A 24,021-nucleotide genomic window follows, 5' to 3' on the forward strand; every position below is an offset into this window, starting at 1 on the left:
CAGATCCAGAGAAACTTCTTCCCAGTCTATTGGGGGTGTGTAGTTTTGCTTTGACCCCACTCCTAAAGTCTCCTTCTACATGGAAGGTATAGGCATACCTCAGAGCTATTGTGGGTTTGGTTCTAGACCACTATAACTAAAAGCAAATATCACAATAAAGTGAGTCAAACGATTCTTTTGGTTTTCCAGTGCATATAAAAGTTATGTTTACACTATACTATCGCCTACTAAGTATACAATAGCATATGTCTAAAAAACCCCAACATACCTGTCTTAATTAAAAAATACTTTATTGCTGACTCCTCCCACCAACCACTTCTCCTCCGACCAGTGTCACCCTCCTCCTCCTCCTTCTCCATGACTTCCTTCAGTTATTGCCACTTGTCCACCACCTCGACCTTGGGGGCCTGCACAGTGGCTCCCTACGCTTGGGGCAGGAGGTGCCTTCTGCATGCCCAGCTGCCCCAGGGGCTCAGACGGCCTTGGCGTGTGTCTGTGTTCTTCACCAGCTTGATGTGCTTATCCTTTGGGGCTACGGCGACAGCTTTGTTGGAGGCTGGCTGGGTCCTGCGGGCTGCTGGTGGGCAACGAGATCACCAGACACAAGCTCAACAGCCACCTGGCCTCCTGCCTGCACATGGTGTGCGCCCTGGAGAAGACCAATGGCAATCTGGAGGTGAAGATCCACCACTGGTACCAGAAGCAGGTGCTTAGGCCGCCAGCCACTGCAGCTACTACCTCAAGACCATCAAGGACCTGCAGGACAAGATTCTTGGTACTACCATTGAGAACTCTTAAGATTGTCTTGCAGACTGACAGTGCCTTTCTGGCTGTGGATGACTTCCCAACCAACTTAGAGACAGAGCAGACCAGTCCATGAGAGCTGAGGCCGACATGAATGGCCTGAGCAGGGTGCATGCTGAGCTGACTCTGGCCAGCTTCTGGAGATGCAGACTGAAGTCCTGAAGGAGAAGCTGGCCTACTTGAAAGAGAACCATGACGAGGAAATCAGTGCCCTTAGGGGCCAGGTAACTGGCCAGGTTAGTGTGGAGGTGGATTCCGCTCTGGTCATGGACCTTGCCAAGACCCTGAGTGACATGAGAAGCCAATATGAGCTCATGGCCGAGAACAGCCAGAAGGGTTCTGAAGCCTAGTTCACCAGCCAGACCCAGGAGCTGAATTGGGAGGTGGCTGGCCATACAGAGCAGTTACAGCTAGGCAAGGCAGAGGTCACTGAGCTGTGGCTCACCCTCTAGGCTCTGGAGATTGAGCTGCAGGCTCAGCTAAGCATGAAAGCTGCCCTGGAAGACACACTGGCAGAAACAGAGGCCTGCTTTGGAGCATGGCTGGCCCAGACCCAGGCTATGATCAGCAGTATTGAAGCCTAGCTGAGTGATGTGGAGGCAGACACTGAGTGGCAGAACCAGGAGTACCAGCAGTTTATGGACATCAAGTCGGGGCTGGAGCAATAGATCGCCACCTGGAAGGCCAGGACACCCACTCTGACAACCTGCCCACCCCCAAGGCTCTCGAAGTCTGGCAGCCTGGTGGGCTTCCTGTTCTTCTGCAGAGGGGCTCCCCTGGGTAGGGACATGGGAGAGGAGGAACCCTATATCTGGATGTTCCCTTGACCTGCCAGTAAAGCTTTTTGGCTCAAAAAACCCACACCAACTTTATTGCTAAAAAAGTGGCAAACATTATCTGAGCTTTCAGTGAGTCATAATCACTGATCACAGATCACAATAATAAATATAATAATAATTTGGAAAAAAAAGTTTGAAATATTATGAAAATTACCGAACTGTGACACAGAGACATAAAGTGAGCAAATGCTGTTGGGAAAATGGCACCAGTAGACTTATTCAGTGCTGGGTTGCCACAGGTATTTAGTTTCTGTGAGGTGCAATAAAGCAAAGCACAGTAAAAGGGATATACCTGTATTTAATTCATGAGCTATTCATGGCCTCTGCCCATGCCCTTACTCCTCCATTAGAGAAGAAAAAGGAATTTATTTGGAAGTTGAGTTTGGAAGGGGAAACTAGGCAAGCGTGGTTTATTCCTCTTGACTCCCATTTTTCTTGGGATCTAGCTGTACAGAGAAAATGCACTTGCGGTTTGACTCCTCCTGCCTTAAATTTTGTGGTGGTAGAGCCTTTCCCCTCAAGGTGCTTATGGTGATAAGTTGTTCCCTGTGATTGAATGAGTATGAGGAAAGCTCCCAGCCTGTTAGCCAGTGTAAGTAATAATGGAGATATTTTGATTTCTGTCTGTTTGATTCCTCTTTGTTTTTCCCTTAATTGGAATAAATTATGGTTATGAAAAGAAGGGTTTTCTCTATTATTCCTAACCCAACATTGTCTGACCTTTAAGTCACAGAAGTGGTTTGAAATTTCCTCACAGACTTTCCCTTTTTGTATATACTTACAAATATTAGTGATTGTATGTTATGTAACTTCCTAATGAATGTAGTTCCTTTTCCACAAATCTCATATCTACAGTTAGATTTGCATTTTTTTTTCCAAATCAGACATACATTTCCACAACTTTGGTAGGATTGTGACATACCTTTTGTCATTCTTCTATGATTTTACTTCCTGACAAAATCATTATTTTTAAAATTTATTTTTTATTATTTGTGTGTGTGTGTGTGTGTGTGTGTGTGTGTGTGAGAGAGAGAGAGAGAGAGAGAGAGAGAGAGAGAGAGGGAATCCCAAGCAGGCTCTGTGCTGTCAGCACAGAGCCAGATGCACGGCTGTATATCCCAAATCTGTGGGATCATGACCTGAACTGAAATCAAGAGTTGAATGCTTAACTGGCTGAACCACCAAGGTGCCCCCTCACAAAATCATTCTTTTTTTTCTTTATTTTTCAAGTTTATTTATCTTGAGAGACAGAGAGAGAGAGAGAGTGAGAGAAAGAGGGGCAGAAAGAGGAGAGAGAGAATCCACACTGTCAATGCAGAGCCCAATGTGGGGATTGAACTCACAAATTGTGAGATCATGACCTGAGCAGGAATCAAGAGTCCGATGCTTAACCGACTGAGCCACCCAGGCACCCGGTCACAATATCATTCTCAATGGACAAAAGTTATTTTTATTTTAGTTGTTAATGACATTCATGTTCCCTGTGGTTAACTTTACTGGCTGATAATATGACAAATTGCCCTTTTTTCGGGTATTAAAATGGACTGTTCAATGACAAGTATCTTGATAAGTCTGATATACAGATACTGTGCTAATTTGGGTTCCCTGAAAGCTGAGGCTAAGAGAAGTGCTTCGGCTGCTGCTAGTTTATTTGGCTGGGGTTGGAGAGGGAGTTGTGGTTAGAGGTTAGGAGAGTGAGGCAGGAAAGAAAAGCCTATGAAGTTTGTCTTATTGAGTTGGTTTCTGCCGTGTGTACCTGGAGCTCAGTTCTACCGGAGGTCCTCTGAGGAACCATATAGAATGCACTTCGAATTGTCCCTCCAGGCCAGGCCATTTGTCTAGTGAAATTTCCTGCTCAATTGATGAGGGTCACCCTTGGGAGAATTAACTTCTGGGCTGCCTCCAGGCAAGCAGAATGAAGAAAGGTGGAGTGATACAGCAGGGACTTGAGGAGGGTGGGGACACTTGCAGATTGCTCCAGATCTATCTATCACAGCTACAGCTAAAACCCCAGATGGACTGAGGAGATGTGGCACAGGGCTCTATAAGCAGCTGCTTCCAGTGTCATTCAGAAAATATCTGAAACCATTCACTCCATTCATCCCATCAATCAGTACCTTGACTGTTGAGCTGATATGACTAAACAATTGTTTGCTTTTTCATAAATTAAAGTTAACATGCTTTAAGTCCTTCAAAATTCCAGTCAGATACATCTGCATCTTTATATCTGTTTATATTTCTCTCTAATGACCTAGTCAAGACTTCCTATATATTTCACTGACTTTAAGAATGTATATTACTTGACTAACAATTGTGTGTTGATATTGACTAAAAGTAACATCAATTCAATTGATTCTTATAAGAAAACTGCTCCTCCTTTAGCCTTGTAAGTGTGTACCTCTGGTACAAAAGTTGGGCTTGTCTTTTGATTTCAAGATGATGACTATCCTACTGTGACTTACTTCACAAGAATAAAGTCATGGCTTTGTAGGTCACAAAGTACATTTCCTCTTAAATGGTGCTATTGACAGGGAAAGAGGGCTATCTCTAGGGAGGGAACTGAATTTGAAAGTTTGGGTTATTGAGTGGTAGGTGGTGAAGAGAACCTCTTGGAAGCCAGGCAATCTGGATAAGATGAACAACTTAAGCTCCAGAAAAAGAAAATCATTATTTATGGTTCAGATTCTCTATATTCAAGTTTTTTTCTTTGTATGTTTTTCTTTTGTTGTTTTCCTGCATTAAATACAACCTTGTTGAAATGTTTTAGTTTATTCTCCATCATGCTTATGACTATTAAATAAAGATTTGGTGTTCACAATTGGCCCTTAGTGTTAAGGGAGAATAGTGTTTACATCTGGTGTACTGGTGGTGGTTTATGAGCAAGTTAATCTCCAGGAAGAATCTCCAGTTCACACTGTGGAGATTTCCCCTTCTTTGTGTTTGGTTAAAGAACAAAGTACCTGCTACCTACTACCTTTGGGTCTCACTGTAAATAATTAAGGGTCTCCTTATTTATTGTTTTACTTCTACACCAGTTGATTTAATTAATGTCTTCAAGCAAATCTTTTGTATTGTTATAACAAATGTAGAGTTTAATTTTTTTCCACAAATTGTTTTATTTTAGTGATCTATTTAACCATTTAGTATTAGGGATTAGTCAGAGGCTGGTCTTATTAACATCTTTATAAATGATGTGGAAAAGGAAGTATACACAATGAAATTTCTAAGCTCTTCTGGTTAATGAAATGACAAACTGATGGGGATAAACTGCTGGAAGACCTCATGAAGCTACATTAGTGGACAGAATATTGATAGATGGAGCTCAGAAAGGACAAAGATAAAATAATGAGCAAGTGCATTTAGGAAGAAAATAGTCCAAAGTATACTTTCAAGGTGATGGGCTTGGAGTTATCCATTACAACGCAGGGTTCATTGTAGACTCTTCTCTGAGAACAGTGGGGAGTTTGTTAAAGACTGATAAAATTCTGACAATCACCAGGAAGGGAAGAGAGAAAAAAAAAACATAGTATCCTCTTCTTACAGAAAATCATGGTGTAGATGTACCTGTTATTCATAGTTCTGACCACTATATTCAAGAATATAATAAAAAAGAAAGCACTAAAGGGTAAGACATCTAAAACAACCAGGAAGAATGGCAAGGTTGCCATGTGAATGTAGACTAAAAAGATATAAACTCTAATATAGAATGGCATAGTTTGAGAGAAAATAGAGCCAAAACCTTCAAAATATTTAACAATTCTATTTTGTATATGAAAACTGGTTAACTCTCTTAAAAGCAAAGACAAAAACTAAAGGAATTTTTAATTGATTCAACAGAAAGTGGATTTCTGAAACTCATTTTCTGGGGAGAGAGTTCTTGATGAAAGAAGAATTTCCAAAAAGATTTTGATAAACTCTTGTAGTATGCATTTAAGTTGTTATTTAAGGGGGAAATGATGATTGTGGATTCATTTCTAGCTTTTAAGCTGCATATTAGTATCTATATATGCATTCTTACTACCTATCCTTTGGTATCCATCAGAGGCAGGAAAGAAAAAGGCAGCTGCTAAGAGCCAATAGTTTCATGAGTTGAGAAGTTAAAAATGGAGACATATAATTAGTACATGAGTTTCTCACACATCTGTCACATCATATTGTTTAGTTACTATTGAGACAAGGCAGTGAACATCTAACAGATTTAATCTTTGTAAAACAGAAACATTTCTCAACATTTTTCTTTCTTAACCAAATCAATGAATTCTCATCTGGGGGGAGATTAGCCAATATTAGCAAAATCTCTGCTGAAACAACCTGAAAACTCAGAAATTTATTTATGATTTGAGTGTACGTGTTTAAAATTACTGGACCACAACCATGACTGTTTCAGTACTGTTGATTTGCAATACCTAATTAAGAGTACCCTGGTGTAGAATCAGTCTACACAGCGTGACTGGCACTTTGTAATATTCAAAGACAATATAAATGGTTAATTTGATAGCCATCCATAGATGGAGTCTACTTCTAAGAAAATTATACGTTGCTAGCTACAGTCTATTCTCATTTGTCTACTAGATTTTTAAGGATGAACAATAGTAAAGAATGATGTAAAAATGATGTAAAGCGGGGTCAACAAACATTTTTTGAAAAGGTCCAGATAAAAAACATTTTAGGCTTTCCGGATCACATGCACTTAAGCTTTGCAGAGCAGTTTGTTAAAGTCTGTTTGCTTAAGAATACCCTGATTTTGCTCTTTTTTTTTTTAATGCAAGTACTCAACCCCCCTGTGGTAGCACTAAGACATCTCTAGACAATACATAAAAAGATAGGTGAGGCTACTTGTTCCAATAAAACTTTACCTCCAAAAGCAGGCACCAGGCCAAATCTGACCTTTGAATTAGCTGACATCTAAACTAAGGGGAAGCTGAGAATAATGAAACATAACTTATGCAAGCTTTCCAAAGTAAAGGCATTAAATAGAAGTATCTATTTCATAGGAATCCCCTTAATTTAGCTTATGTATATGGTATACCTTTACTTTTAAAACTTGTTCTGCTCTGCCCAGCGTTTTATGTTGACAAGAATCTGGGATTTGCAGAGAGATGGCCTGGGCTCAGGCCCTGTTCTTACACTTGCCACCTGTGTGACCTTGAGCAAGGGGCTTAACTTTTCTAAATCCTGGTTGTTTCTTCATAAAATGGAGCTATAATAATGATTAGCTATGAGAATTAAATGAGATAATATGAATGTGAAGGATTTTGTAAAATTTACCTACAAATACTTAAATACAGTAACAGTTACTATGATTACTGTCCAGGGTTGCTGGCCATTTTTCTCTTTGTATATCTTCATAAGTTTATTATCTCCATGCGCTTTCCCTAAGTGAGAAAAAGCCTATCCCACAGAGGGTCTTTCAATATAATATACTTTATGAAAATAATTAAATTATCCATTAATAATAAGCTTTTTAAGAAATGTACATTTGTAGAGAAAAAGAAACCCCAGTTTATAAAAACAAGAAATAAGAGGAGTTATAGTAGCTGACATAAATTATAATAGGAATTCAAGAAGAAAAGAATATTAGAAGGTGACCAGTTAGAGCAAATAAGTGGAAGAGGAAAGATAAGTCAAGGGGGCAAAGCCAAAAGAGGGCTAACAGTGGGGGTTTAGGAGGGAAAGGAATTTGAAAGGCAAAGTTAAGCCAAGTAGGTTTTGTTCAAGGCAAGTATTAGAGTCTGCAGGCGAAGCACTGTTTAGGAAGTGTGTAGCTCTGGGCTTATTTGTCCCTATGACCAGTGTGACCATTTGACTTCTACACTCTGTTCTAGTTATTACAATTAGGACCTTTCCATTTGTATCTGTATTTACTGACAGGCATCCAAAGATAGGAACCAGGGAAGCATTTAAAATAATAGTCCACAGTTCTGTTGGTTCTGTATTTCTAATCAGAGAAAGCTTCCTTGAGAAAAATGACGCCCGTGTGCCCTGACTACAAAATGAGTTAAGGTAAATGAAGATTAAATAGCAGACTTGTTAATCAGGATTTGGGGTAGACTTAAATTTTCACAGTCCATTTTCTCGCTCTCACTTTCTCGCTCTCTCAAGCCTGTATTCCTGCTTATACATTCTCACAACACACATCCACACCCACGCACGCCTGTCATACTTTCTCTACCCAGATGGATGAAATGGACTGAAGTTGGGTGCACCAATGTGTCTTTTATAATCAGTATTCACTGTCTCAGAGTCAGACAAATGAGGAGAAAATAAAGAACATACTTTTTTTGAAAACAGAGAAATGACATTCCTATTTTTCTTCCTGATATGACTCAAACTAACCTATCCAGCCAGGTACCACGTTCACATTAAGTGGATAGTCAGTTGTACCATCTGGCAAACAGAAGGTTAAAAGTATGACTGTTTAAGGAGAAACAAACAATTCAAGAGCGTTTTATTTTCATTTCAAAAAAGAAGTATTTGAAATATGTCTCCTCGTCCCCAAACATAGTTATTTTCATTCATTGGATTATATGTGGATTTGGCTATACCAGCAAAAATATAAAAACACACTGAAGAACTGTATCTTATCTTTTGTTAATTTGGATTTTTAGTGGATTTGGAAGTTTGGGCTTACTGGAAAAAGAACAATTAAATAGTGGGAACAAGAAGATTAGGAGTGCTTTGATATGTGAGAGAAAGGAATTAATTGCCTTGTTGGAAAAATGTTGAAAATTCTATGAAATACTATCTAGGGTTCCCAAAGATAGAAAACCTTCTCAGAAAAAAAAATTAAGATCAAAGTATTAATGACATTTTCATATTTTTTTTCTGAGTTTAGGAATGGAAGAGGATATGTTCTGGATACTTCCTAAATATCCAGGGGGATAGTGCATGTTCCAGTGGCAGTAACATCTCTGTTTGATTTTAAGCAATTTAGGTTTCACTCTGTAATGAAAAGCAGATTGAATAGGACTCTCCTCCAGGCCCCAGATCTCCCATCTTAATAAGATAAATCATTCTGTTTTGTTCTTCTACAAAACTTCTTCCCCCCCCTCCCTGCCCTGATTCCAAGCTTATTTAAACCCCTTCTATGCAAAGGAAAAAGATTCCTAGGACTATGCTTCCAGTATATGTTCTTCCAAAAAACAGCAAAATAGTCCATATAAGTTTCATTATTTTTAACCCAATTGATAGAGAAATCAAGAAGAAAAGACATAAGGGTTAAAGGTTTCCCCCAGAACTCTCCTCACCCTAGGTGGACAGGTATATGATCTGACGTTGTAATTCTATTTTTATAATAGGTTCACGTCTTATCCCCATCACCCCATCTCACTTGTAGAACAGTAGTTTCCAAACATAGCAAGACCCTTATTTTAACCAGTAACTAAAGTGAAGACTTGAAGGTGTGACCTGAATTGGATTGAAATTGCTTCTCTCTAGCTTGCCTTTTAGATAATTATAGATACCTGAAGTAATCAAACACATGCACTTAAGCTTTGCAGAGCAGCTTGTCAAAGTCTGTTTGCTTAAGAATACCCTGCTTTTGCTCATTTTTTTTTAATGTATTACAGAAGAAACACTCTACTGTGGTAACATATGATGAAAGTGACTCTGATTTCGAATGTAAATATATGCAGGGTGTTTTAAACCGACAGCATTTTGTATGAAAAAGTACTTTTAAAAATATATACTGTATTTGAAATTCAATCGACAGAGAATAAAACAATAACAATCATTCTATTGTAATTTTTAACATGTACATTGAAAGGATATTCACTCAAGGATGTAATTTTTTACTTTGGAAGAAAAGAGTGAATATGTTACCCAGTTATTTTTAAATACTTGGCTATGAAGTGAAGCTGGTTGAAAAATTGGCTTTTCATTAGGTGGAATCATGAAATTGCTGATTTTCAAGTTTTCTAACCTACATATAGAATAATTCCACATGGTTCAACCTAAAATATAAGGCTTCCTCAAAGTAACAATGTCTCTTCGAAAAAGGGATATTCTTTAAAGCAGTAACCCTTTCATGTTTTTTTTGTATTTTGAATGGCATCTAAAGACTTAGATGACTTACAATTTATCAGAGATATATTTATTCCTGCAATTTCCCAGGGCTATTTTTTTGGAAATTGTATGGAAAATTAAAAATCCACATGGATTTAAGACTCTAAGCTCACATTTTTTAAAGTCTTGAATATACACATTGGTTTTCTGGGACAATTTAAAACGTTTTGTTACATTTACACACCCATAAATCCACCACCACAATCCAAATGTTAAACATTTCCTTCACCCTACTTTATGCTCCTTTATAGCCAAAGCGTCGCATCCCTAGCCAACCACTGATTTGACTTCTATCATTATAGATTGATTTTACTTTTTTTTAAAGTTTGTTTACTTATTTTGAGATAGAACCAGTGGGGAAGGGGCAGAGAGGTAGTGGGGGCAGTTTCCAAAGCGGGCTCTTCACTGACAGCAGAGAGCCGGATGTGGGGCTCGAACCCATGAACCGTGAGATCATGACCTGAGCCAAAGTCAGATGCTTAACCTACTGAGCCACCCAGGCACCCCAACTTCACCTTTTTTTTTCAAAGTTTATTGATTTATTTTGAGAGAAAGAAGAAAGCTTGTGTGTGTGTGTGTGTGTGTGTGTGTATGTGTGTGAGCAGGTGGGGGTTGGGGGGGAGGGAGAGAGAGAGAATCCTAAGCAGGCTCTGCACTGTCAGCCCAGAGTCCAACTTGGGCTAGATCCCACAAACTGTGAGATTAAAACCTGAGTCGAAATCAAGAGTCGGATGCTTAACAGACTGAGGTTGGTTCGGTGCCCCTAACACCGAACCCTTTTGTTCTAGGCTTCATTCAGCATAATGCTTTAGAGATTCATCCATGTTGTTGTGAATATCAATGGTTCATTTCTTTTTATTGCTATGTTGTAGTCTTTTATATGAATATATCATAATTTTGTTTATATATTTACTTATCGATGGGCTGTTATTAGTTTTTTGGCTATTGTTAAAGATGCTGTGAATACTTGTGTATAAGACTGCATGTTTTTATATTTCTTGAGCAAGTACCCAGGAGTAGACTTGTTGGATTATATAGTAAATGTATGTTTACCTTGTAATAAATTACCAAATTATTTTTCAAGGTGGTAATGCCATCATCTTTGTTTCATAGCTTCTTTATTAACTTTCTTATTGCTGCTACAACAAATTATCATAAATTTAGTGTTCTAAAACAATACATATTTGTTATATTACAGTCCCAGAGATCAGAAGCACTACATTAGTCTTCTGGTGGTAAAGTCAAGGTGTCAGTAGGGCTGATTCCTTGTAGAGGCTCTGAGGGGAGAATCCATTTCCTTGCCTTTTTTATATTTACTTGAATAATCCAGGATAATCTCTTATCTCAAGATCCTTAAGTAAATCACATATGTAAAATTGCTTTTCACAAATACATTAATAGTCATAAATTCTGGAGATTATACCCTGGACATTTTGGTGGGCCATTATTCAGCCTACCATACTTGTAATACTTGTAATCAAGTAATTTCAACTAAAATTACTCATTCAGCCAAAACTCTAAGGTGTGTAAACATTTTTTGTATAACTTCCCAGGCTTAATAGCTACTTGCAATTGATGATTACTGTGTGCCAAACACTGTTGCATAGAGTTTGCAAAATCACAGGATGATGTAGGATCAGATTTTTTGTTTTTCTGTTTTTTGTTTTTTTTTTGTTTTTTTTTTTGTCATTTAAAAGAGATGAAAGTGTAATCAGCTGGTGGAAGATGGAAATCTAAGATGGCCCCAGTGGTAAGCTTTAGTGGTGCCAGAAAGGGCCCTACTTACTTACATTTTGGGGAGTCTAAACCTCAAAGGGAAAGCAAAAGTCTGATTAGGTATGTGGGGACCTCAGAGCAGATTGGATCATGGTGGAGTTCCATGGGGCTCAGCCTCCAGTCTGCAAAGTTTAGAGAAGCCCCAAATCCAGCATCATGCCTGAGTGGTAGATTGGCAATGCTGGAAAAGATATCTGATCAACAGGTTCAAAGACAGCCTCTCAGAGCCCCGTGACACGCTAGTGAGAGAGACGAGAGCGGAATGTAGGTTCGTAATCCCAAAAGGGGCAGATGGTTTATCTACTAATGACCGGAGGCTATGACAGGACAGGTTTGTCAAAGACAGGACAGGCATCAAAACAGAGTGAGCAAAACACTCACCATTGGGCAAGTGAAGACTGAGCCTGGCACACTTCATAGATATTCCTGGCCTGATACTGGAGACATAATGTAAGCCTCATAGAACTTAGATTATCCATGGTGGGGAGGGGAAACAAGAAAATCATGAAATAATAGATTTTTAAATCCAAAGAGATCGAGGCATATCTGGGGGTGACTGAGCCCCCTTGAATTGGGAAGATTAAATTTCCCATTAAAGCACATGTGAGAGTTAAGTGAAAATCATTTATAGAGAAGCAAAGGTTACGTTTTAGCAAGGCTGACATGTTGCTTGAGAGCTTCATGCTTCTTGAATAGAAGGTATATAAAAACACTTTAACAAAGATGATGCAATTGCCAGGCGTGATGACGATTACTTGATCATAAATATTGTTCCTTGAGATTTCAGATTCTTTGTTCTTAGGATCATCAGGAGTGTTGGCTTTAGAGATTTTTTTTTAGAGGTTAATCTTAGATTAACCTTCCTTAAGATCACTGGGAAGATTGTAAGCGGTAGTATGTGTGAAAAACCCATGGAAAGTCCTATTCTCATATGAAAGACCATTGTTTTAATTTTTTAAATGGCAAAGCCGTGTTCTCTTAACTGCATGGTCCCTTTCCTTTTCTACAATATCAGATATGTTATCTTTCTAGTCATAAATTCTCCTTTCCTGTCCCAACTACTATAGGATGACAATATCACATGATGTTGAAAAGGAAAGCGCTCAGGTTCTTCTGTCTTCAAGCCACACAAAGCCAGGGAATATTAGGTGTCTGACTAGTTGTTAATAACAGCTTGAAAATGTGAGTGTCTCTGGGCTGTGAGTATTTTCTAAAGTTCATCATTTTGGCAATTTAATATGAGATATTTCATATGGGAGGGGTGGATATAAGAAGATGCAGTTTTAGCCTCCATTTCTTGTTGATTGTAATCACGTTTGTCACTCACCTGCTTGAACTGCTAAAACCCTTTAGGAGCCTGATTGTAGAAGCCTCCTGTTAAGTGGAAAAAAGTCTCCCCTGCCTCTTAGCAAATCATGGTAAACATGTCAACACGTTATGGGATGTGGTAAACTTTGGAATATGTGAACATCTGATGAGAAGATCTTTTTGATCGGAACTTTTATGTTGGTTCAATAGGCAGGACTAGTTATCCACTTTGTTTACTTTCAGGTATCTGAGACAGTTATACACACATGCTGGGACTTGGGGTCACCTCTCTGCGAAATGTATGGAAACACATTTAACACATGGGCTTTTGAATCTCCCCGTCAAACCCGGCACCTCTCCTAGTATTTTAAATGGGAGGTCCTGCCTCTAAGATGGTGCCTACATATTTTAAAATAGACACATTAAATCAAGTACAAAATGTGGTTAGATTTTTTTTCCCCTGGGTGTTTGCAGCACATTTGTAAAAGTTGTTAAAAGACTTGTTTTGCTGAATTTTCATTAGCACATTCTTAGTGAGATAGTAACATTCAATATCACTGACAAATGTATTGGGCATCTCTAGTAAGATTTTTTCTAATTATTGGATTTGTAGTGATTCAGGAGTTGGCAGAAATTCTAAATACTAATAATTTAAGGAATCTAACAATTACTGTGATGACCCTAATATTCTAAATAGTAATAACCACAGCTACACTCATTGAACATTTATTATGTTCCAGGCATTATTTACAGTGCTTTCCATGTGTTGCCTTACTAATCACAACAACCCTCTGAAGTAGGTACCACTATTATTCCCATTTTGAAAGTGAGGAAACAGACTTTGTTAAACACTTCTCTAACTTGCAAAGCTAGTGAGTGGTAAGCTATAATGTGAACAGAGTCAGTCCAGTATTCTTAATCACCATCCTAATTATATTCAACTTCCTTTAGTCTTTATTTAATTTTTTTTTATTTAAAAAAAATTTTTTTTTCAATGTTTATTTATTTTTGGGACAGAGAGAGACAGAGCATGAACGGGGGAGGGGCAGAGAGAGAGGCAGACACAGAATCGGAAACAGGCTCCAGGCTCTGAGCCATCAGCCCAGAGCCCGACGCGGGGCTTGAACTCCCGGACCGCGAGATCGTGACCTGGCTGAAGTCGGACGCTTAACCGACTGCGCCACCCAGGCGCCCCTATTTAATATTTTTAATTAAGACTATTTTTTACAGCAGTGTTAGATTCACAGAAAAATTGAAGGGAAGGTACAGAGGTTTCCCACATACCTTTGCCCCCCAGGCATACCCTCACACTTTATCAATATCTCTCACCAGAGTGGTACATTTGTTACAACTGATGAACCTACATTGACACATCATAATCACCCAAAGTCCATAGTTGAAATTAAGGTTCACTCTTGGTATTGTACATACAAGGGGTTTAGACAAATGTGTAATGACACATTTCCATCATAATGATATCAGAGTATGATACCCTAAAAATTCTCTGTATTCTACCTATTCATCCCTTTTCCTCAACCCTGGTAACACTGATCTTTTTGTTGTTTCATAGTTTTGCCTTTTCCAGAATGTTATTTATTCAAATTGTATAGTATATATATCAGCTTTTTAGATTGGCTTCTTCATTTAGTAATATGTGTATAAGGGTCCTCTATATCTTTCCATGGTAGGATCACTCATTTATTTTTAGCACTGAGTAATATTCCATTGTTTGGGTTTACCACAGTTTATTTACCCATTCATCTACTGAAGGAAACGACTTGGTTGCTTCCAAGTTTGGGCAGTTATGAATAAAGCTACTATATAAACATCCACATGCATTTTTTTTTGTCTGGATGTAGTTTTCAATTCCCTTGGGTAAATACCAGGAAGCACTATTGATGAATCTTATGATAAAAGCGCATTTAGTTTCATAAGAATTTAATTTCATAAGAAATTACCAGATTGTCTTGCTAAGTGGCTGTACCACCTTGAGTTTTCACCAGCAGTGAGTTCCTATTATTTCACCTCCTTGCCAACATTTGGCATTGTCAGTGTTCTGGATTCTGGCCATTCTAATAGGCAGGTAATGATACCTCATTATTGTTTTAATTTGCATTTTCCTGATGACAAATGATACGAAGCATCTTTTCATCTGTTTATTTGCCATCTGTATATCTTTTTTGGTGAGGTGTCCGGTAAGATCTTTGGCCCGTTTTTTAATTGGGTTGTTTTTTTATTGTTGAATTTTAAGGATTCTTTGTATATTTTAGATAATAGTCCCTAACCAAATATGTTCCCTCTCACTCTGTGGCTTGTCTTCTCATTCCCTTGGCATTGCCTTTTGCAGAGTTCAAGTTTTTAATTTTAATAAAGTCCAGCTTATCAATTATTTCTTTCATGGATTATGTCTTTGGTGTTGTATCTAAAAAGTCATTGCCTCCACCCAAGGGCATGTAGGTTTTCTCCTATGTTGTCTTCTAGGATTTTTATAGTTTTAGATGTCACATTAGGTCTGTGATCCATTTTGAATTAATATTTTGTGAAGGGTGTAAGGGGACTCATTTTTTTTTAATGTGGATGTCTAGTAGTTTCAGCACCTTTTTCTTTTTTTTTTTTTCCAGTTTTATACCTTTGTTTGACAATCAGTGGTTAGTTCTCATCCCCATGAACTGTCTGTGGATTTTTGAAAGTGGTGACGGGTACATAGGCAACCAACGTATAGAGCTTATTTGGTGAATCTTCATCCTCGTTAAATTTTCTGGACAACTGCACATGGAAAAGGTAAGGAACATTCCTTATTCCTTTGGCCCACACAGCTTTGTTGAGTGTGGTGTCATTGCCTACAGCTGGAGTTCCCATCTCCTTCATGGCAAATTTTCATATCTCTTTAAGTGCCTGAGGGGCATGCTTCTTGAAACCCACTCCATGGATGCACTTGTGAACATTGATGGTGTATTCTCTGGTGGCAGAATGGCTCTTCTTCTCACCAGGCTTCTTTGTGGGAGCCATTCTGCCAGCCTGGTTGGAAAGCTCAGCACCAATTTGTTGAAGACACTATCTTTGCTCCATGTATTGCCTTTTCTCCTTTGTCAAAGATCAGATGACTATTTATGAGGGTCTATTTCTGGGCTCTCTATTCTGTTCCATTGATCTATTTGTTCTTTCACCAATACTACACTGTCTTGATCACTGTAGCTTTATTTATTTTTTAATGTGTTTTTACTCTAATTAATTATATTTTGTAGAGAGAGAGAGAGCATGTGCACAAGTGGGGGAGAGGGGCAGAGGGAGAGAGAGAGAGAGAGAGAGAGAGAGAGAGAGAGAGAGTGAGAGAGAATCTTAAACAGGTTCCATGCCTGGTGTGGAGCCTGGTGTGGGACTTGACATGAGGCTTGATCCCATGACCCAGGATCATGACATGAGCAGAAATCAAGAATTGCTGCAACCAACTGAGCCACCCAGGTACTCTTTCTTTCTTTCTTTCTTTCTTTCTTTCTTTCTTTCTTTCTTTCTTTCTATGTAAATTTTATCTTTGTTCCTCTATATGTAAAATGTTTTTCTCCTCTGGATTTTTCAGCACTTTTTTCTTTATCTTTTTAAAAATTTTGTTTTGTTTTTCTTTATCTTTGATTTTATGTAGTTTTAAAATGATATGCCTAGGTACAGCTTTTTGGTGTTTATCTTGCTTGATGTTCTCTCAGCTTCCTGGATCTCTGGTTTGGGTTCTGATATTAATGTGAGGAAATGGTTATTATTGTTTCAATATTTCTTCTAGTCCTTTCTCTCTATATTCTCCTTCTGGTGTTCCTGTTGCATGTATGATACACCTTTTGTAGCTGTCTCACAGTCTTGGATTTTCTGTTCTACTTTCTTTTTGTCTTTATTTTCTGTGCTTTTTTATTTTCACAGATTCTACTGATATCTTCTAGATCAGAGAGTCTTTCCTCTGCTGTGCCCAGTCTACCAATAAGCTTGTCAAAGGTGTTCTTTATTTATGTTACAATGTATTTTATCTCTAGCATTTTTTTGTTTTTTTCTTAGTATTTCATCTCTGCTTACATTGCTCATCTGTTTTTACATGCTGTCTACATTATCCATTACAGATCTCAGAATATTAATCATGGTCATTTTAAATTCTTGGTCTGGTAATTCCAACATACTTGCCATGTCTGGTTCTGATGGTTGCTCTGTCTCTTTAAATTTGGGGTTAATTTTTGCCTTTTGATATGCCTTGTCTTTTTTTTTTTAAATAACCGGACATGTTGAGTACTGCTATAAGTAACCTTTGGATAACAAGTGCTTTGCAATCTATGAGTAAGCCCCAGTCTTTTAGTGTGCCTGTGCCTCTGAACTGTGAACCCCACAAGTGTTTCTCAGTCTTTTCTCTCCCTTGGTTGGGACGGGATGTCTAGAGTGGCTAAGGTTGGGTATTAACCCCGTTTTCATGTGGAAGGCTGGAGCTGGCTAGAGTTGGGTATTTCCCAACTTTTCCCAGAGCCAGTCAGGCTGTGACAATATCCCAATAGGTTAGGCTCTGGTTAACTAGTTTCCCCAAAAGGAAGAGTGCTCTGGCATATTTCCAAATGGTTTCTTTTCTTCTCCCCTTGCTGGAAGTGCAAGAGGATTTTTCTCTGATATCTACTATGGGAACCTGGCCAAGTTCCTACAGGTAAATCTGAGTATTTTGGGGTCCCCCTTGTCACTGAGACCCCCTGGAGTTTTCACTCTCAGTCTTGTCCTCACTGAGCCTCTAGCAATTTGTTCAGTTACAGTTCTTTCTTCCTTGGTGGTTTCTTCTCAAGAGTCTGTCCTCTGATAAGCCACGACTCCCTGTATTCATCTGCTTGTCTCTCCAATCTTGGGGACCACTGCCCTGTGTCTTCCCTGTGTCTTCCCCTTTCTTCTGGATCCAATAAGAGTTGTTGATTTTTCAATCTGTTTAACTTTTTACTTGTTAGAATGGAATGGTGCCTTATGCATGCATAAGGGGCTAGTTATACATAGAACCAAAATCACAAGTCTAAACTCTATTTTTTGTTTTCCTTTCTTTTTTTTCCAATTTCCCCTAATTCTATTTCTTGTTCTTCCTTTCTTTTTCCCTATATCTTTACCACCTCCTTTCCTCACTTTTACTTGCTCATTTTACTTGTCCCTCCTATTCCCTTTCTCTTTCTCTCTTTTTTCTCTTCACCTTACTTCTAGGGTTACATTTTCCAACGTGTTCTAAATGTAGAAAATGTATCACTAAACAAGCATAAATGTTGGTTAAACAACTCAAGGTTTAAATTAGGGGCTCTTAAAGAAGAGAACAGTTTGGAATCATGAGTTCTAACATTGAGAGAAGTGAGGGGGGAGATATTTCACCATTTGGGTTGAAGCTTCATCCAAAGGTATTTAAGACATTGAATTTCCATTGGTACTCAATGTTCTGATCCCAAATATCATTTTTTCTTCTCTGTTTTGTTTCTACAGGGGAATTAGTAGGGGAAAAATGCAAATGATAAGGCAGTATGTAGATGTGATTCATTAACCAGAGACTGGTTTAAAATGTGAACAAACCTGAGAGTGGGAAATGACTCACCCAGGGAAATTCTCTCATGAAAGAAGGAAAAACATTAGCTGAAAGATAGGTGGCCTTTGGAAAAGTTGTTAAAGATCTTCAATAGGCAGTAAACAGGTAATAGTCATACAGAGCATCTTGTGTAGCTATGAATTACTTTATCTTCATAGTAACCCCATGAAGCAGACACAGATATTATCTGCATTTTTAAGATAAGAAATCTGGGAAATTAAGTATCTTGTCTAAGAATACACAGCAAGGATGTGACAGAGCCAGCATTAAACAGAGGTCATCTAGCTGTAGAACCCAAGTCTTAGTTCATTGGGCTGCTATAACAGAATAGCATAAATTTGGTGGCTTAAACAACAAAGATTTGTTTCTCATAGTTCTAGAGGCTGGGAAGTTCAAGATCAAGGCACCAGCACCTGGGTCATAGACAGCCTGTTCTCCATGTTTGAGCTCACCTCCTGGCTGCTCTCCATGTGAGGATATAGTAGAAGTGACAAGAGAGCTCTGTGGGGTCTCTTTTATAAGGGCATTGATCCCATTTTTGAGGGCTTTAGCCTCATGACCTAATAATTTTCCAAAGTCCCCACCTCTAAATACCATCACCTTGGAGATTAAGGTTCAACATTAATTTGGTGAGAGGACACAAACATTTAGTCTTTATGAGCCCACCAGCATGCACACTTTTTAAATATTGCTTTAATTTAATTTTTAATATTGCTTCCCATTATCAGTAAATGACTAACTTTTATCAATAAATGACTAACCTCTAAATACCATCACCTTGGAGATTAAAGTTCAACATTAATTTGGTGAGAGGACACAAACATTTAGTCTTTTTTTTTTTTTGGTGTCTTACTCATTTTTTAAAATTTATTTATTTATTTTTATTTTATTTTTTAATTTAATTTTTTTATTTTTTTAAATTTACATCCAAATTAGTTAGCATATAGTGCAACAATGGTTTCAGTAGTAGATTCCTTAGTGCCCCTTACCCATTTAGCCCATTCCCCCTCCCACAACCCCTCTAGCAACCCTCTATTTGTTCTCCGTATTTATGAGTCTCTTCTGTTTTGTACTCCTCCCTGTTTTTGTATTATTTTTGCTTCCCTTCCCTTATGTTCATCTGTTTTGTCTCTTAAAGTCCTCATATGAGTGAAGTCATATGATTTTTGTCTCTCTCTGACTAATTTCACTTAGCATAATACCCTCCAGTTCCATCCACGTAGTTGCAACAGGCAAGATTTCATTCTTTTTGATTGCCGAGTAATACTCCACTGTTTATATATATACCACTTCTTCTTTATCCATTCATCCATCAAGGGACAATAGCCTCCATGTCTATTGTTGATAGTGCTGCTATAAACATGGGGGTGCATGTGTCCCTTCAAAACAGCACACCTGTATCCCATGGATAAATGCCTAGTAGTGCAATTGCTGGGTCATAGGGTAGTTCTATTTTTAGTTTTTTGAGGAACCTCCATACTGTTTTCCAGAGTGGCTGCACCAGCTTGCATTCCCACCAACAGTGAAAAAGAGATCCTCTTTCTCCTCATCCTCGCCAACATCTGTTGTTGCCTGAGTTGTTAATGTTAGCCATTCTGACAGGTGTAAGGTGATATCTCACTGTGGTTTTGATTTGTGTTTCCCTGATGATGAGTGATGTTGAGCATTTTTTCATGTGTTGGTTGGCCATCTGGATGTCTTCTTTGGAGATGTGTCTATTCATTTCTTTTGCCCATTTCTTCACTGGATTATTTGGTTTTGGGGTGTTGAGTTTGATAAGTTCTTTGTAGATTTTGGATACTAACCCTTTATCTGATATGTCATTTGCAAATATCTTCTCCCATTCTGTTGGTTGCCTTTTAGTTTTGCTGATTGTTTCCTTCACTGTGCAGAAGCTTTTTATTTTGATGAGGTCCCAGTAGTTCATTTTGCTTTTGTTTCCCTTGCCTCCAGAGACGTGTTAAGTAAGAAGTTGCTGGGGCCAAGATCGAAGAGGTTTTTGCCTGCTTTCTCCTTGAGGATTTTGATGGCTTCCTGTCTTACATTTAGGTCTTACATACATTTTGAGTTTATTTTTGTGTATGGTGTAAGAAAGTGGTCCAGGTTCATTCTTCTGCATGTCGCTGTCCAGTTTTCCCAGCACCACTTGCTGAAGAGACTGTCTTTATTCCATTGGATATTCTTTCCTGCTTTGTCAAAGATTAGTTGGCCATACATTTGTGGGTTCATTTCTGGGTTCTCTATTCTGTTCCATTGATCTGAGTGTCTGTTCTTGTGCCAGTACCATACTATCTTGATGATTACAGCTTTGTAGTATAGCTTGAAGTCTGGGATTGTGATGCCTCCTGCATTGGTTTTCTTTTTCAACATTGCTTTGTCTATTCTGGGTCTTTTCTGGTTCCATACAAATTTTAGGATTATTTGTTCTAGCTCTGTGAAGAATGCTGGTATTATTTTGATAGGGGTTGCCTTGAATATGTAGACTGTTTTGGATAGTATTGACATTTTAACAATATTTATTCTTCCTATCTAGGAGCATGGAATCTTTTTCTATTTTTTTGTGTCTTCTTCAATTTCTTTCATAAGCTTTCTATAGTTTTCAGTGTATAGATTTTTCATCTCTTTGGTTAGATTTATTCCTAGGTATTTTATGGGTTTTTGTGCAACTGTAAATGGGATCGATTCCTTGATTTCTCTTTCTGTTGCTTTATTGTTGGTGTATAGGAAAGCAAGTCTTGATTTTATATCCTGCAACTTTGCTGAATTCATGAATCAATCCTAGCAGTTTTTTGGTGGAATCTTTTGGGTTTTCCGTATAGAGTACCTTGTCATCTGTGAAGAGTGAAAGTTTGACCTCCTCCTGGCTGATTTGGATGCCTTTTATTTCTTTGTGTTGTCTGATTGCAGAGGCTAAGGCTTCCAATACTATGTTGAACAACAGTGGTGAGAATGGACATCCCTGTCTCATTCCTGACCTTAGGGGGAAAGGGTTCAGTTTTTCCCCATTGAAGATGATATTAGCATTGGGTAGTTCATATATGACTTTTATGATCTCGAGGTATGCTCCTTCTATCACTACTTTCGTGAGGGTTTTTGTCAAATGCTTTCTTTGCATCTATTGAGAGGATCATATGGTTCTTGTCCTTTCTTTTATTGATGTGATGAATCAATTGTTAATTGTTTTGCGGATATTGAACCAGCCCTGCATCCCAGGTACAAATCCCACTTGGTCGTGGCAAATAATTTTTTTAATGTATTGTTGGAGCCGGTTGGCTAATATCTTGTTGAGGATTTTTGCATCCATGTTCATCAGGGAAATTGGTCTATAGTTCTCCTTTTTATTGAGGTCTCTATCTGGTTTTGGAATTAATGTAACGCTGGCTTCATAGAAAGAGTTTGGAAGTTTTCCTCCCATTTCTATTTTTTGGAACAGCTTCAAGAGAATAGGTGTTAACTCTTCCTTAAATGTTTGGTAGAATTCCCCTGGAAAGCCATCTGGCCCTGGACTCTTGTTTTTTGGCAGATTTTTGATTACTAATTTGATTTCCTTACTGGTTATGGGTCAGTTCAAGTTTTCTATTTCTTCCTGTTTCAGTTTTGGTAGCGTATATGTTTCTAGGAATTTGTCCATTTCTTTCAGATTGCCCATTTTATTGGCATATAATTGCTCATAATATTCTCTTATTATTGTTTTTATTTCTGTTGTGTTGGTTGTGATCTCTCCTCCTTCATTCTTGATTTTATTTATTTGGGTCCTTTCCTTTTTCTTTTTGATCAAACTGGCTAGTGGTTTATCAATTTTGTTAATTCTTTAAAAGAACCAGCTTCTGGTTTCATTGATCTGTTCTACTGTTTTTTGTTTTTGTTATTTTGGTTTTGATAGCATTAATTTCTGCTCTCATCTTTATTATTTCCTGTCTTCTGCTGGTTTTGGGTTTTATTTGCTGTTCTTCCTCCAGCTCCTTAAAGCATAAAGTTAGGTTGTGTGTCTGAGATCTTTCTTCCTTCTTTAGGAAGGCCTGGATTGCTATATACTTTCCTCTTATGATGGCCTTTGCTGTGTCCCAGAGGTTTTGGGTTGTGGTGTTATCATTTTCATTGACTTCCATATACTTTTTAATTTCCTCTTTAACCTCTTGGTTAGACCATTCATTCTTTAGTAGGATGTTCTTCAGTCTCCAAGTATTTGTTACCTTTCCAAATTTTCCTTGTGGTTGATTTCGAGTTTCATAGTGTTGTGGTCTGAAAATATGCACAGTATGATCTTGGTCTTTTTGTACTTACTTAGGGCTGATTTGTGTCCCAGTATATGGTCTATTCTGGAGAACGTTCCATGTGCACTGGAGAAGAATGTATATTCTACTGCTTTAGGATGAAATGTTCTGGATATATCTGTTAAGTCCATCTGGCCCAGTGTGTCATTCAAAGCCATTGTTTCCTTGTTGATTTTTTGATTAGATGATCTGTCCATTGTTGTGAGTGGGGTGTTGAAGACTCCTACTATTATGGTATTACTATTGATGAGTTTCTTTATGTTTGTAATTAATTGATTTATATATTTGGGTGCTGCCACATTTGGCGCATAAATGTTTACAATTGTTAGGTCTTCTTGGTGGGTAGACCCCTTGATTATGATATAATGCCCTTCTGCATCTCTTGATACAGTCTTTATTTTAATGTCTAGATTTTCTGATAAAAGTATGGCTACTCTGGCTTTCTTTTGTTGACCATTAGCATGATAGATGGTCTCCATCCCCTTATTTTCAATCTGAAGGTGTCTTTAGGTCTAAAGTGGGTCTCTTGTAAACAGCATATAGATGGATCTTGTTTTCTTATCCATTCTGTTACCCTATGTCTTTTGATTGGAGCATTGAGTCCATTGACGTTTAGAGTGAGTACTGAAAGATATGAATATTGACACTATGATGCTTGTAGAGTTGGAGTTTCTGGTAGTGCTCTCTGGTCCTTTCTAATCTTTGTTGCTTTTGGTATTTATTTATACTGTCTTTATACACTCCTTTCTGGCCTGCCAAGTTTCTGTGGATAGGTCTGCTGCAAACCTGATCTGTCTTCCCTTGTAGATTAGGGACTTTTTTTCCCTTGGTGCTTTCATGATTCTCTCCTTGCCTGAGTATTTTGTGAATTTGACTATGATATGCCTTGTTGATGGTCGGTTTTTGTTGAATCTAATGGGGGTCCTCTGTGCTTCCTGGATTTTGATGTCTGTGTCTTTCCCCAGGTTAGGAAAGTTTTCCCCTATGGTTTGCTCACATAACGCTTCTACCCCTATTTCTCTCTCTTCCTCTTCTGGGACCCATATGATTCTGATGTTCCTTTTTAATGAGTCACTGATTTCTCTAATTCTTAAATCATGCTCTTTTGCCTTCATCTCGCTCTTTTTTTCTGCTTCATTATTCTCTATAAGTTTGTCCTCTATATCGCTGATTCTCCTCGCCCCATCCATCCTTGCTGCTGCTGCATCCATCTGTGATTGCAGCTCAGTTATAGCATTTTTAATTTCATTCTGGCTATTTTTCACTTCTTTGATCTCTGCAGAAAAGAATTCTAATCTATTTTCAACTCCAGCTAGTATTCTTATTATCATGATTCTGAATTCTGGTTCAGACATCTTGCTTGTATCTGGGTTGATTAAATACC

General features: G+C 38.2%; 1 long non-coding RNA gene and 1 pseudogene across 1 annotated transcript; one reads left to right on the forward strand and one right to left on the reverse strand.

Moving 5' to 3' along the window:
* The first annotated feature begins 357 nt into the window (after window positions 1-357).
* Window positions 358-1,588, forward strand: LOC125164846 (keratin, type I cytoskeletal 19-like; annotated as a pseudogene).
* A 9,087-nt stretch (window positions 1,589-10,675) lies between these two features.
* On the reverse strand, window positions 10,676-15,580 carry LOC125164613 (uncharacterized). The gene is made up of 3 exons (XR_007151830.1): window positions 15,462-15,580; window positions 13,496-13,500; window positions 10,676-10,686 (listed from the first exon to the last, which is right to left on the reverse strand). It is a non-coding gene; the product is annotated as an uncharacterized LOC125164613 (long non-coding RNA).
* Window positions 15,581-24,021: the final 8,441 nt, after the last annotated feature.

Source organism: Prionailurus viverrinus, chromosome B1, assembly GCF_022837055.1.
Source record: "Prionailurus viverrinus isolate Anna chromosome B1, UM_Priviv_1.0, whole genome shotgun sequence".
Classification (NCBI taxonomy): domain Eukaryota; kingdom Metazoa; phylum Chordata; class Mammalia; order Carnivora; family Felidae; genus Prionailurus; species Prionailurus viverrinus.